Source organism: Schistocerca nitens, chromosome 9 (assembly GCF_023898315.1).
Source record: "Schistocerca nitens isolate TAMUIC-IGC-003100 chromosome 9, iqSchNite1.1, whole genome shotgun sequence".
In the NCBI taxonomy this organism is placed as follows: Eukaryota; Metazoa; Arthropoda; class Insecta; order Orthoptera; family Acrididae; genus Schistocerca; species Schistocerca nitens.
The window spans coordinates 965,816-982,255 of record NC_064622.1 but is presented as its reverse complement, the minus strand read 5'-3'; the positions used below and the strand labels follow the sequence as shown (position 1 = coordinate 982,255).

At 39.8% G+C, this 16,440-nt stretch overlaps 1 protein-coding gene across 2 annotated transcripts in view; it reads right to left on the bottom strand.

Annotated features, from left to right (window-relative positions):
• The window catches only part of LOC126203589 (odorant-binding protein 59a), a 259,433-nt gene that overhangs the window by 31,448 nt on the left and 211,545 nt on the right, over window positions 1–16,440 (bottom strand). The window lies entirely within an intron of this gene.

Here is a 16,440-nt window from a genome sequence, read left to right as displayed (position 1 = left end):
TACTTGGCACTTCATTTTCTAGCAACCACAGCTCCATTCACTATCACCAAATGACAAATTGATAATATGTAAACTTAAATAGCAACAATGAACTACAAATAAAAAATTACAGCACATAAATAAACCCACAGCAACCAGAATACCAACATACAAAACAAAAATGCTACCAACTAATGCCCAAACCTAAAATATTCAAAGACTCCGTAAAATACTCACTAACGGTACCACTTATGTGGATGGTATATTATGGAGTGTTGAGGAAAAAATTTTATTCTACACAGTAAGGTGAAAGATTTATTTTGGAACCAAATTAATCATACTTGGCAGCAATTCACAATAGACCATTATGAACTTTTGCAGCTATATAGAGCTAAAATGAGTTACATTGCTCCAGATCCATAATTCACACCTGCAACTAAAGCTGTGTACCAGTTGCTACAATGTTTTCAGGCATCTGAGAATGATTTAGATATCCCAAACCTGATCCAATGGATGAGTAAAGATTTAAATGAAGTAATTGCATAAAGAACAAATCTGATTTCCTATAATCAATATCCAATAATAATGATACACTGCAGTCCCAACTTACACTTCACCAAGATGAAGAAAAATAAAGCAGTTGTAGGGATAACTTCTGGTAATTCAGAGAGTGTATGTTATCATGAGCATTTGTGATTGACAATACTACACAAAATGAAATTAATCAAATCTAATGTGAACATAAACAAGAAGATAGGTGGCCTCCATTGTGATCTAAAGAATCTAACTCATATAAAAATGCATAAGCTATGGAAGTATTACTATCTACAACTCACTGCGATGGCAAATTTAAAGCATGTAGTAATTGTTTTGATGCATCTTCTTTGTTTGTTCATTTCATTTTTTGATTAAATTTGTTTGTTCCTTACAGGCCTTGAAAAGATGTGTTGAAGTAAGTTTCAGCTCTACAAAACCACAATTTTTTCTTGTTTCACATCCTTACACTACTCAAGTACTAGTGGACTAACAAAATATATTATATCAAAGGGAAAATTTGCTTGATAAATCTATAAAATTGCCAAGAGATAGGATGGTTGGCCAGTACTCATATCCAGGAGACAAAATTCTGAGTATTGTTGATAAACATATATAAAAGTAGAAAAAAGACAGATAGGATGAGAGAAGGAAACAGAGTGTGGTCTACAGTGACCTATTGGTCCCTTTCTCCTTCCGTAAACCTGTCTTTATCATGTCATTTTTACTTTTCATCTCCAGTTATAAGTGAAGCATAGGAGGTATTCTTAAGCAAAAGGAAGCCCACTTCCCTAGGAAAGGGAAACAGGCAGGTTGGAAGACCACAGAATGACAGCCCCACTATACAACTGTAGGTTAAGAATAAGTGGATAGCTAATACAATTAAAGTAGCAATATGGAATATCAGAGGTTTATCAAAGAAAGAAGTAGAGTTGGCAAAAATTTAAAGTGAGTCAAGGTACACATAGCTTCCACATCAGAAAGAATGTAGAAGATACAAGAACAAGTATGTAGGAGAATATTTGATGCCATATAGCAGAACAGAAAAAACAGCCAAGAGTAAATAAAGGGATTTTGATTTACATACATAAGAGGTGGGGAAAGAAGATTGTAGGGTATAGATATGTAAATGAAAGAATTATAGCTTGTAACTATCAAAGATAAGAGACAAAAGACAAAAGCTGACTTTCATTGCAGTTTATCCACTTGGGGAGGGGGTGGAGGGGGGGGGGGGGGTAGGAGGAGGAGGAGGAGGAGGAAGAGGAGGAGGAAAAGTCTATGTATTTCTATGACTAACTGCAATCAATTTTGGACAAGTGTGTGGCCACTATGACCAAGTCACATATCAACATATTTGTTTTTCAAGCTCTTGGTGAGCAGTCTGTGATCGTGTGCAAATCAGTCAAATATGTGTATACGGAGAATCAACAAGATGTGTATATCCAAATAAATGTGCTTCAGACCAATAAAATTGTGCTTATTGTATAGTGTACATCATTGGATCCGGAAATCCTAAAACACTAACCCCATACTGGTGTCCCCGAATTTATTCACAAGTGCTACAACGAACTCTCATTCCATTGTGCAGTACACAATGGATCACTTGCTGCCTGCTACACTGCACAAGACCAACTAGGTTTTCCAACAGACGCTCCGGCATTATTTTCAATTATCCACCTTGTGTTCACAATAGTTTGATACAGTTTCCGAACACACCGACTAGCTGTACTCAATAGGATAGTGCTTCTACATTCCCATAGCCATGTGTGCGGGTATGAACAATAACTTTTAGTTATCCTACAGGAATCAGCCATTGTGTGGCAGTGTCCTGTACCAACAGAATGTTTTTCATGCACAGAACTTCACATGCGAACGTTTTACATTCAATGTGTTTCGAGTGCTCAACAATGGCTGACACCATGTGCTCAAACACCAGTGACTATGTTTACAAATTTCCCAAGCGCAAGTGTGAACTTTCCACCCTGGTCAGTGGTGGTACAAATTGAGCCAGATGCTCAGGAAGGAAATTTCATGTTAATCCAGATTTTGCAACAGTCCCCCTACCCCCCACACTACCAGCGTCCGCTTTATGAGTGTTTATGATGGCATGCGCCATTCCTGCTGCATCTGTCACATGTGCTCTGCAAACTTTAGGTGATTTTAACAATTTTAATGCACCTACAGGGAAGGAGCCAGAAACTGAACTCTGTCATTTTCTGCCCATCGGTTGACTACAGTCGACTCTTCCATGCTGGTCCATTCTACTCCTGTTGGCATTACTACCTCAAACACCTGACTCATTGATTTCTCAACCACAGCCAAGCCAGCCACACCTACCATGCCATGTGCCACTGACAGTGTCGTGAACTGGTGCACCGCTACTGCACCCAAGCCAGTTACACTGCAGAGCTACGGACAGAAAGTGACAGTTTCCGACAAACCATTATGCCAAGACTTCCCTATCTGTTGGCCTAAACTACCACCCCTTCACAAGGACCATCCACACACATGGTTTGCCATGGTCAGCCACATATTGCAGCTACATGCGTTGCTGACGACAACTCTAAATTTTTTCGCTTACTGTGTCACCTCCATGACGAACCAGACCTGATCTGTGATATTGTGGCTTTGCCTCCTGCTATGGACAAATATGCATTTGCCTGATGCACCATCCTCGAGTGCCTATCCAGATCTACAGGTGGTGGTGGTGGTGGTGGTGGTGGTGGTGGTGGTGGTGGTGATGATGTTTGGTTTGTGGGGCTCTCAACTGCACGGTTATCAGTGCCCATACAAATTCCCAACCTTTGCTCAGTGCATCCCCGCCACTTTCAGGAATGTTGATGAAATGATGAAGACAACACAAACACCCAGTCATCTCGAAGATCTACAGAGGAAGCTATCCGCCTCATCATCAGTCATGAGTCACTGGTTTCCATTTCGCCATTGCAGCTCTGGCATCATCTCTGCGTTACAATTGACACACATCATATGCTGGATGCTACACTTTGGACCATCTGGTTGCTCATACTCCCTCTGGAAGTTCACATTCACCTTCTCCATCTAACTTCGGCACCACTGGACACTAAACTGAAGATTGCTGACCAGGTTTACAACATCCTGCCACCACTGCATATCCCCACTCCCCCTGGGGGACCCTCAGGCCTCAGGGGTTGGCACACCTGCACTACAGTTCCCATCGTTCTGTACAGAGTGCACACAAATCACTCCGCACATGCACGCGGACCCAACGCTGCCTGGCAGCCGCCGCCGTAACTCCTCTCCTACCAGCTCTACTGTGGCACCGCTGTTGGAGAATCTACAAACACAACTCACTTCACTGCCACTTTGGCCTCAGGCAGCTTGACAGATGATGCTACCTGGTGTTCTGCTTGCTGTTATATCACTTCCCGCTTTGGTGACATGGCTAAGAATTGTCGTTCCTCATTCACATTCCCAAACTAATACCGTGACCCCACTCAGGTGCTACAGGCCACGTTGCATTGTACAGACACCTACCTGTCTGTTAATACTCCTTTACCTCATGCTCCAGGACACTTGTACATGAAAGATGCAGTGTCTTGTCTCTAGTTTCTAGTTGGCACGGGGGCCGAGGTCAGTGTCGTACCTTTCTCCGCACATACGAAATTCAGTCAACCTTGCCCCGCACTTCAAGCTGCCAATAATTCCTTGATCCAATCTCATGGCACAATGATTTAAACCTTAAACTGCAAGACATCACATTCCCTTATAGTGGACTTTCATTATCAGCGATGTGGATGAACCCATGCTTGGAGTAGATTTTCTCTTAACCCACACTCCTTTACCTAACCTACAACAAGGTACACTAATCTTTAACCTGGTAGACTATGCCACTGGTTCCAGTATCTCTTCCCTTTCATCTCAGAGTGCCACTCTATTGTGCAAGCTAGCTGAATCTGCTATTGCAGTGCTCTCTCTTAAATCACACAATGACAAGCTTCAGAATAACAGCACCTGCGCTGCCTCCTCGCATCAGCTGTTGATGCCACATGCCTTTTCTACTACTGGACAGAAGCTGTGTTCGTGGCACCATCAAGTACCCCACCAAACTCCATGACAAGGACTACCAGTGGATCACTGCCACTGCTGCTGATCTGCCAGCCTGGGACACACAAGCATGTGGATTATAGGTTAGTCATACTTCATCGGGTGTGGGTCCATCACCTCGTCGGTGTTTGCAATCAGAAATGGCACTGTCTGTAGAATCGATACCATGGAATGTCTACTGGTGTGTGCAAAGGCTAGGCATTTAAACCCGGATAAACTTAAACACACCAAAGTGATTATTCAGGAACTTTTAGACAGTAAGACTATTCACCCTTCTTCTAGTAGTTGGTCATCACCCATTCATTTGATGCCTAAGTAAAATGACATTTTCCGCCTCTGCAGTGACCATCGGGTTCTTAACACCAGAACAATTTTAGATAATTATCCCATCCCAAATATTCAAGATTTTGTTTCCCAACTGCACTGGGCACAAATTTTCAGTGTAATCGACTTTCACAACGCATACCACCAACTGCCAATGGCACCTGAGGACATTGAAAAACTGCCATCATCACCCCATTCGGATTGTTTGAGTATCTGTTTATACTGTTCGGCCTTAAGAATGCCACACAGACATGTCGACGGTTCATTGACTTGTTGGTAGGAAAACCAGACTTCATGTATGCATACCTGGACAACTTGTTAATTTTTTCTTCCTCACTCGAGGAATGTGAACTCCACTTAAATACAGTGTTACAACTATTACAAGCAAATGGTGTCACAGGGAACAACGCTTAGTCACAACTCTGCCGCACTAGTGTCACTTTTCTGAGCCACGTGGTTTCTGTCGACGGCATCTGCCCCCTACCAGAATGGATCAAGGCTATTAGTATGGTGCCTTTGCTCAAAGACTTTCAGGGCTTCCTAGGAACTGTAAATTACTACCGCAAACACATTCCCCATGCCACTGACATAGAAGCCCCACTGACAGATGCTCTTGCAGGCAACACTTGAGGGTCTTGGGTAGCAACATGGACTCCAGACATGCGATGTGCATTTGATAAACTCAAGTGAGCCTTACAGACAGCCATTGCACTCGCTCATACCATCCCTGATGCTCCCATTTCGCTTACTACAGATGCTAGTGATACAGCAGTGGGGCAGTACTTCAGCAATCTGTGAGCGTTGTTGTACAGCCACTCAGAATTTTCTCCCACATACTGTCCGCTTCCCAACACAAATGGTCAACCTTTGACTGGAAACTATTTGATATTTACACTGCTATCAAATATTTCCAGGATGATATTGAAGTCCGCCATCTCGTGGTATTTACCGACCACGAACTGCTCGTATATGCTTTCCGCAACCCAGGCAAGGACTCATCCCCGAGACATTTCCATCATATGGACCTAATATGCCAGTTTGCAAACCACTTATGTTACACCAGAGGGGCAGAAAACATTGTTGCTGATTTTTTTTTATCTCATGTGTCGGTATTATCTTCACAACCGCACCTCAGCAAACTCCATAGATTGCAAACAGATGATACTGAATTTGCCGCATTGCACTTGATACTAAAACAGGATTCAATCTTGAGTTACAGATACTTCCTGGGTTCTCGTCACCCATCTGGTGCATCATTTCAACAGGACACATACATCCGGTGACTCTCACCCCTCTCTGCCGGGACATTTATAATAGTATTCATGACTTGGCACACCCTGGCAAACACACCATCATACATCTCCTATCTGAACATTTCATTTGGCTGGGGTGATTAAATAATGTCACAGTTGGGTGCGAGTGTGTGTGGCTTGTCAGTGCGCAATAGTAGGACATCATGCACAGCCCCCCATGGGTACATTTGACGTGGCAAAACAAAGATTTCAACACATTCAGATTGATATCATTAGGCCCTTCCCCCACCCCCCCCCCCACCCCCCATCCCCCCCTCAGGGCAACTTCATTACATAATGTCTGCCATTGACAAGTTTATCCATTGGGTAGAGGTAATTCCCCTCACTACTATCACAGCCAATGCGGTGGCCCGAGCCCTTTTATTAATGTGGATCTCGCACTTCGGCTGCCCAGCTTCTATCACCACCGACCAGGGCCACCAGTTGGAGTCCACCCTCTTCCGATAGCTTTGTGAACTGTGCAGGATGAAACAATTTAGGACAACAGCATACCATCCCCAGAGCAACGGGCTTGTCGAATGCTGGCACCAAATGCTTAAAGCTTCACTAATGTGCCATGGAGGCGAGTGGGCTGACACCCTACTGTAGGTAATGTTAGGTGCTTAGACTGCATTCACAGAGGACCTTGGCACATCTCTGGCAGAAGGACTATACGGAGAACCCCTCACACTTCCAGCAGAGCTAGTCAAGCCTTCACTCTCTCGGGATCAAACGTGCGACTCGACATTCGTCAGGCACGTTAAGCAGTTAATAACTAACATTCCCGTGCGCCCTCCTGGGCTGCACTTACATCTACCCGTATTCCTGTATAAGGACTTGACATCGTGCACTCACATCATGGTGCGAGGTGACACCCTCTGACTGCACTCAGGCCCACACAGAGTCATCTCGCGGCATAACAATACATTAGAAGTGCTCATAAATGGAATACCTCAAACTGTGTCTGCCTCCTGCCTCAAACCTGCACGGTCTCTAGGAGAACTGCTCGATACTCCACCCAGTCGGTCCCCACCTCCTGCTACACCATTCCCGCACGCGTGACATTACCCACTCCCAGTTGTGTGACAGTTCCACAGGTGCGTGTGACATCACCCTACAGAGTGATGCATGTGGTGACTCCCCCTCCTACTGGCAGCCCCCTCCATCTCCCCTGTTAGAATTTAGTGCTGTATCGGGGACAGCCTCGGAACGTGTGATGTCGCTGATGATGATTCGTGTGGAGATTCTGTCACCCCTCTCCAGAAGTGGTAGTTAATGTCAATACTGATTTCATTTGCAGTTATAAAGTGTTTTCTGTTGATAATGTGTTTGTATTCTACAAATGAGCCAGCTACCCTAATGACATCTTGACCCATATTCTCATTCTCCAGTCTGTTCCCTTGCCTCTTGGTACAGACCTGTCAACAGTAAAAGTCCTTCGTACAGCAACAGGCATTCAGGTTCACTACCCCAGCTCCTCATAATTCACCATCCCCACCCCAGATTCCTCCACTTCTGTACAAGGATTCGACCAGTCGGGCAACAAAATAGTGCTTATTACATGTGGTGTAGTGTACATCATTGGATCCGACAATCCTATAACACTAAACCCGTAAGTGTAACAAAAATAATCGTACAATAATATTGACACAACATTTAAATACAACCGTAGAGAACAAACCTGTCCTAAGGATTGTAGGAATAATGGGAGAAAACATCATAAATAACAGTGGGAGATTGCTTAGAGATTTTGTTTCTATAAACAAACTAAAGATAACAATTTCTTTCTTCTGCAAAAAATATATTCATAAATACACATGGTCAGTTCAAGGATTTACATCTGTTAATCAGTTCATTATCATTAACAAAAAACTGTAAGGCAAGGCAAGAGACATGAAAGTGTATAGGAAATATGAGTAAGTTAAGTTCATTTTTTTGTGATATCTCAAATAGATATGTGCACCAAATGGAAAAAGAATGAAAAGTTGTCAGAAGAAAAGATGAAGGAAGACATCTTGAAAGTGTGTCTATTAAATGAACATAGCATACGAGATCTGTACCAGATCTTAATCAAAAATTAGTACAGAAAGAAGAAGAAGAAGAAGAAATAGAGAAGGTATGGAAAAATATAGAAACTGCAGTTGAGAAAGCAGTTGAAGAAGCCTTTGGAAAATAGAGAAATATAAAAAGGAAGAAATGGTTAAAAGTTGGACACCAAGTTAGATAAAGCTGTAAAGAATAAAAACATTACACTTCTCTTAAGTATGTCAATGAACCAACTGCCTTTTTTAACTTGCTATTATATCAGTCAAAGTAGTCAGTAATATTAAGTTAGTAATTTTCACAATTTAAAAATGTGTTTACAATTTGTGCCAAAAAGTAAAACTAGAGTATATGTAAATACTTAACTAGATGTGCATGTAAAATTAAACTTTATGTACCTGTCAATGTTTTCTGTTGTTTCCATACAATAAATAAAAAAATAAAATAAAAACAAGAAGAATCAAATTTAAAAACAAGAGAGAAATGTAGGAAATCAAGATGGATATTGAGGAAAAACTGAATACATTTAATATCCCTAATAAAATACAAGAAAAGTAGGAGAAACTGCAATGAACATCTGGAAAGACTGAATGGAGAAAGATTACATCTCCAAATAATAAGGTTTAAGCCAATTGAGAGAAGAAGCCAAGGAAGACTGGAGAAGTGACGAGTACTGTAACAGACAAAAACAAAAGTTATTCTAGTTTTTAAGAAACACTGAATTCCTTCCTTAGTTATGAAAGAGGGAAAGGTTGTGGAAGATTTAAAAGGAAGTGCAGGTAACTCAAATCCCAGATTGATAGAGGCCTGCCTTTAAGGATGAGGGGAGAGAAAGATAAAGGGGCTAGGCATCTTTGGCCTTCAGTTGTCCTTCTAACATGTGTAACATCCTAGTGAAACTGTATGACAAAATCTGACCATTATCCCTCAGCTAATTTCCTACCTCTGAAATCATTTCTGTTGTGAAACCCATTCCGTTCAACTACTCACACACTCTCACTCCTGCTCCACCTTCATAAATCCTACAACAGGAAAGACACAGCAGCATATGTAACCAATAGCTAAGGCGGCACAGTACAAGATGCTGGACTCATATTTAAGAGGATGGCAGTTAAAATTCCCATCCAGCCATCCAGATTTATGTTTTCCATGAGTCCTCTAAATTGCCCGAAGCAAATAGTTGGATGGTTTCTTTGAAATAATATGGCTGATTTCCTTCAGCATCCTTTCTCGATCCAAGCTTATGCTGTCTTTAATGACCTTTTTGTGGATTAGACTTAAAAGCAAATTCTTCCTTCCTTTATAATGTGTCTACCTCTAATGTTGTTGCTGAAGTAATACATGTTCACTGTACAGCTTTTTATGTAAGAATGAACACCACTACACCGGCTGAGTGCATGAATGGACACAGAATAACTGTCTGCCTTAGGGACACCCAGTACCCTGTTGCTGTGCATGCTCTACAGCATGTATCAAGAGAATTGAATGCTACCTACACTGCATAAGCCATTTGTATCCTTACATCTAGTACTAATCTCTCTGTACACTGGATGTGTGAATGTGCTCTACAACATACCTCAGTGTCCCATTGACAAACAACCTTTTCTTTAGTATGTATTTACAAGATTTGTTACTCTATTACATTTTTAATTTTTCTTTTTATATTTCCCTCTCTATTTTTGGTTTCTGTTGGCACCTTTTCCACTTCCCACTCAGTTCTTAAGTCCACTACACATTTAACATCTCATTTATCTTCCTCATCATACTTGATTACTTTTCATTCTGTTATTTCATCTCTCAACTGAAGATGACACAGTGCTTACTTATAACATTTTTTTACATCCTATTCTATAGATGCCTATCCCTCTTCATATACATCTTGCCTTGTCTTTACAACAAGTGGGTCCATCTCAGTCTGGGATCTGAGATATCTGTATCTCCTTCGCAACCTGTTCCGCTTTTCTCTCTGAGAAAGGCGGTAACAGTTTAAAAAGCTAGGATAATTTGGAAATTACCTATTATTACTTACTTACACTTGCTAGCTCACTGTTAAATGTCTGCCATTTTGCTGTAAGCTCACGTTATATCATGATTTTAAATAATGGACACAACACAGTATTTAATTAATGTGACTACTTTTTGCATTTGTAATCACTTGTGAACACACAATGACCACTTTAAGACCCCACATACAATGTCAATCACCTGTAGACACTTCCTATAAAGTAAAAACATTCTGACAGTGACAATAGTTTTACAGTGTGCTTTCATAATTGAGTTCTAACAGATGAATATTGCAACATTGGTTTTTCATCATACAGTCAGTGAACACAATAGATTTTCATATACCTGAAAGAAATATGTAGATTTCCATGTTTTTGACATGAAAATGTGATCAGAAGGAAAATTACTAACAATTTAATGTAAAAAAATAAATGAAAGTTAACACAAATTACTACAACATGTTAACACAATGAGTGCTGGGTGCAGACTTCGATGGCAATGTTAACAATATTGTAGTTCATCCTGAACTCTTACAAAGATAGATGCTAATACTTGGAACTGACATAGAGAAGCTGACCCGTTGGTTGGTAGCCTTGAACTTTCACAGAGATGGTGGTTGTGAGCTTGTACGATACCAAGTGAGGATTAGTGGTGGGGTTAGAGTATATAAAGACTGGTTTATTTATTTATTTATTTATTTATTTATTGTTCCGTGGGACCAAATTAAGGAGAAATCTCCATGGTCATGGAACGAGTCAATACATGAAATTATAACACGATATTAGAAACAGATAAAATGAAATATAGAAAAAAAAACATATTCAGGTGACAAGTCATAAGTTTAAATGAAGACAATCAACAATGTAACACTGGAATTTGCTTAATTTTTTAGCTCTTCCAGGAGCTCCTCGACAGAATAGAAGGAGTGAGCCATGAGGAAACTCTTCAGTTTAGACTTAAAAGAGTTTGGGCTACTGCTAAGATTTTTGAGTTCTTGTGGTAGCTTATTGAAAATGGATGCAGCAGAATACTGCACTCCTTTCTGCACAAGAGTCAAGGAACTGCATTCTACATGCAGATTTGATTTCTGCCTAGTATTAACTGAGTGAAAGCTGCTAACTCTTGGGAATAGGCTAATATTGCTAACAACAAACGACATTAAAGAAAATATATACTGTGAGGGCAATGTCAGAATTCCCAGATTTTTGAATAGGGGTCGACAAGAGGTTCTCGAACTTACACCACATATAGCTCGAACAGCCCGTTTTTGAGCCAAGAATACCCTTTTTGAATCAGAAGAATTACCCCAAAAAATAATACCATACGACATAAGCGTATGAAAATATGCGAAGTAGACTACTTTTCGTGTTGAAGTGTCACTTATTTCAGATACTGTTCTAATGGTAAATAAAGCAGCATTTAGTTTCTGAACAAGATCCTGAACATGGGCTTTCCACAACAGCTTACTATCTATCCGTACGCCTAGGAACTTGAACTGTTCCGTCTCGCTTATAACATGCCCATTCTGTCTGATTAAAATGTCAGTTCTTGTTGAATTGTGAGTTAGAAACTGTAAAAACTGAGTCTTACTGTGATTTAGCATCAAATTATTTTCCACAAGCCACGAACTTATTTCATGAACTAAATTATTTGATACTGTTTCAATATTACACACAAGATCCTTCACTATCAAGCTGGTGTCATCAGCAAACAGAAATATTTTTGAATCACCTGTAATACTAGAAGGCATATCATTTATATAAATAAGAAACAGCAGTGGCCCCAGCACCGACCCTTGGGGAACGCCCCACTTAACAGTGCCCCATTGGGACTGAACATCACTACCACTCTCAATATTGTGGAGAATTACCCTCTGCTTTCTGTTCTTAAAGTAAGAGGCGAACCAATTGTAAGCTACTCCCCTTACTCCATAATGGTCCAACTTCTGCAGTAATATTTTGTGGTCAACACAGTCAAAAGCCTTCGTTAAATCAAAGAAAACACCTAGCGTTCGCAACCTTTTATTTAATCCGTCGAAAACCTCACAGAGAAAAGAGAATATAGCATTTTCAGTTGTTAAACCATTTCTAAAACCAAACTGAACATTTGACAGCAAATTATGTGAATTTAAATGCTCCAGTAACCTTGTATATACAACCTTCTCGATAACTTTAGCAAACACCGATGGCATAGAAATAGGTCTAAAATTGTCAACATTATCAATGTCTCCCTTTTTATAAAGTGGCTTCACTACCGAGTATTTTAATCGATCAGGAAACCGACCACTCCTAAAGGAAAAGTTACAGATATGGCTAAGTACTGGGCTAACATACATAGAACAATACTTCAGTATTCTGCTAGATACCCCGTCATATCCATGAGAGTTCTTGGTCTTTAGTGATTTAATTATTAACTCAATCTCCCTCTTGTCAGTATCATGGAGGAGCATTTCAGGTAACAGTCTCGGAACACTTTTTTCTAAGAGCGCTATATGATTCCCTGTTGGAATTAGGTTTCTATTTAGTTCACCTGCTATATTCAGAAAGTGATTATTAAATACTGTACATATATGCGACTTATCAGTAACACGGACATTCCCACTACGCACTGATTCTATATCCTCGACCTGTCTCTGCAGACCAGCAACTTCCTTTACGACTGACCATATGGTTTTAATTTTATCCTGAGACTTAGCTATTCTATCTGCATACCACATACTTTTTGCCTTCCTAATAACATTTTTAAGCACCTTACAATACTGTTTGTAATGGGCTGCTGCATTTAGATTCTGACTGTTTCTAACGTTTTGATATAATTGCCACTTTGTTCTACAAGATATTCTTATCCCTCTAGTCAGCCACCCAGGCTGCCTGTTTGTGCTAGTACCCTGTTTTAAACGTTGTAACGGAAAGCAACTTTCAAAGAGCATGAGAAAGGTCTTTAGAAAAGCATTATATTTATCGTTTACTGTCTCAGCGCAATAAACATCTTGCCACTCTTGTTCCTTTATAAGGTTTACAAAGGTCTCTACAGCAACCGGATCAGCTTTCCTGAACAGCTGATGACTATATTTAACACGAGTTGCAGCATAAAAATCTTTTAAAGTTAAAATTTGCGCATCATGATCTGAAAGGCCATTCACCTTTTTTCTAACAGAATGCCCTTCTAGTAATGAGGAATGAACAAAAATGTTGTCTATGGTTGTTCTACTGTTCCCTTGCACTCTCGTTGGAAAGAATACGGTTTGGTGCAATGATATTTTGTGATTTTTTATTTTAATATTAGTTTGTAAAACTATAAGGTGAGAATAAGCATTAGAGTTGATCTGTTGACTCTTGAAATAATTTGGTTTAACTAAATGCTAGCTAGTTACAATAGTATTAAAGTGTAATGTACTTTTTGAATGATACCCTGCATACCTATGTGGTAAACAACCAACTTCCATGTAAAGCTTCATTGTTCATAGTTTTGTTAACCTAATCACATTATTAATTAGGAGCTTCATTAAATAATCAAAGGCACTTTCCAATTTAGAAAAATTAGGGAAACAGAAGTGTAAAGCCAGATCATGGAATCAAAGAAATTTAAGGGCTCAGACAGTGGATGTACAGGGCTTCTATAAATGATTTATTTGTTTTCAATGCTCTATATTTTCCAAAGTATTACAAGTAAAATATGACTGATACATGAATAGAACCATAAATTCATCAAGTCTGTGTTTTATGCTCTATAAATGATGTATATGTGCCCATCTGTTCACATGACCTATGTCTAAGAAGTAGTCAAATTTGTTCCACACCTTATGTAGCAGCATGCTGTCAAAGATCATCACAGTGGCATAGCTGAGGTCTCTGAGCTGTTCCATTGTTCTTTGCTGATGGGCTACATAAACACAGTCTTGAAGGTAGCCCAAAAGGAAAAAGTCACAAGGTGTTGGGTCAGACACTGTGGGAGGCCTAGGGACCAGAGCCACATTGCCTTCATCACTACAGCCAGTCCAGCAATGTAGAAGTTCATAGTTTAAGTAGTGACAAACATCAGTGTTCTGATGATGGGCTACAGCATCTTGTTGGAATATGAAATTCCTTGCATCAGTAGTCAGTTGTGGAAGCAACCACAACTGCAACATATCACTGTAAGAGGTATCCATCACAGTCTTCTCACAGAAGAAAAATGGCCTGTACAGCTTTGTAATATTGCACAGAAAACATTCATCTTTGGTGAACCTTCTTCATGCACCACAATTTCATGATGATTTTCAGTCCCCACACTCTCACAATGTGACGATTAACCTTTCCAGGTGAACAGAAGGTTACTTCATCACTGAATATCAGGTTGGAGGTGAAATATTCACCATCTAGTACTCCCTGCAGTGTGATGCAAAATTGAATAAACCCATCATAATCTTCCAATTTTAATTGTTGCTTGAGCTGCAGATGGCATAGTTTGAAATGTACCTGGTTAACCTGTACTTTTCTGTTTATGGAGCCATACAGTGTTCTTAAATTCTTGATACTTTCACACAATTCTCTGTTACTTGGCAGTACTTTTCCATAATTCCTTTAGAATGTATGCCACACTATTGTAACAGATAAACGTCTTGCATATTTGAATACACAATTTTTTTGTTTTGCTTTGTCATTATGTTGTTAAAGCACTGCACTCATAATACCAAGAGGTGGGCAAAATGCAAACACTGTGAATTGACAGTTCAGTTCATGCATCATTCATACTTTTACATGTAACTTTGGAAAATAAAGAACTTAAAATGCAGTAGCCCTGAATTTTTGGGTGTGGCCAAACTCTATTGCAGATAATTTCTAAATGAACAAGTTTCTGGAAAAATGAAACTGGTTTCTGAAAAATGAAAAACTATGGCTGCATACCGAATTAGGTATTTTTGTGCAGAACCTGTTACTAGCTCAAACTGTTCTGGCAGTTACTTGCTAATGATGTCTCTTCAATTACTAATTTATCTCTAAGAAAAACGTTTAACAGAAAACTAATAATGCTTTCTCAATCAGCAGTTTGAATATTGTGACATAAATAATGTTACATAAATAAGAGCTTAACAATTTTAAGTACACATGTATATGTTATACAATAGGTGTATATATCTAAAAACAAAGATGATGTGACTTACCAAATGAAAGTGCTGGCAGGTCGACAGACACACAAACAAACACAAACATACACACAGAATTCAAGCTTTCGCAACAAACTGTTGCCTCATCAGGAAAGAGGGAAGGAGAGGGAAAGACGAAAGGATGTGGGTTTTAAGGGAGAGGGTAAGGAGTCATTCCAATCCCGGGAGTGGAAATACTTACCTTAGGGGGAAAAAAGGACGGGTATACACTCGCACACACACACATATCCATCCACACATATACAGACACCAATGTGTGGATGGATATGTGTGTGTGTGCGAGTGTATACCCGTCCTTTTTTCCCCCTAGGGTAAGTCTTTCCGCTCCTGGCATTGGAATGACTCCTTACCCTCTCCCTTAATACCCACATCCTTTCGTCTTTCCCTCTCCTTCCCTCTTTCCTGATGAGGCAACAGTTTGTTGCGAAAGCTTGAATTCTGTGTGTATGTTTGTGTTTGTTTGTGTGTCTGTCGACCTGCCAGCACTTTCATTTGGTAAGTCACATCATCTTTGTTTTTAGATATATTTTTCCTACGTGGAATGTTTCCCTCTATTTTAACAATAGGTGTATAAGTAGAATGAGACGAAAGACAAGAAAAAACTTAAGTTATTTAAAAGGAATAGAATAAAAATAAACAGAGCAAGTCCAACTTGCTATGTTTCAAGTTGTCTCTACTTTTAACTGTGTCTATGAGCAGCAGTTGGAATTTGTCTGCTGAAGGCTGATCCTGGCCCACTGTTCCTTCACCTTGTAATTTCAAAATATGCACATGCAGTTAAAACAAAAACTCTTGTGCAGTACTTTGTGAATGAAATTTCTGACATTTGGCCATATGTTTTAATATTCAGTTGTTTCACACTACAGGAATTTCAGCTTTATAGCCATTATGAAGTACAAAGCTAAAGTGAAAAAGCAATAAAATGCATGGATCATGTTGTGCAGGGCATAATGTGAAGAACATAAAAGTCATTACATATTTAAGGAGCACTACTTAAAGATTGCAAAATGAAATGACTAACAATATTTGTGG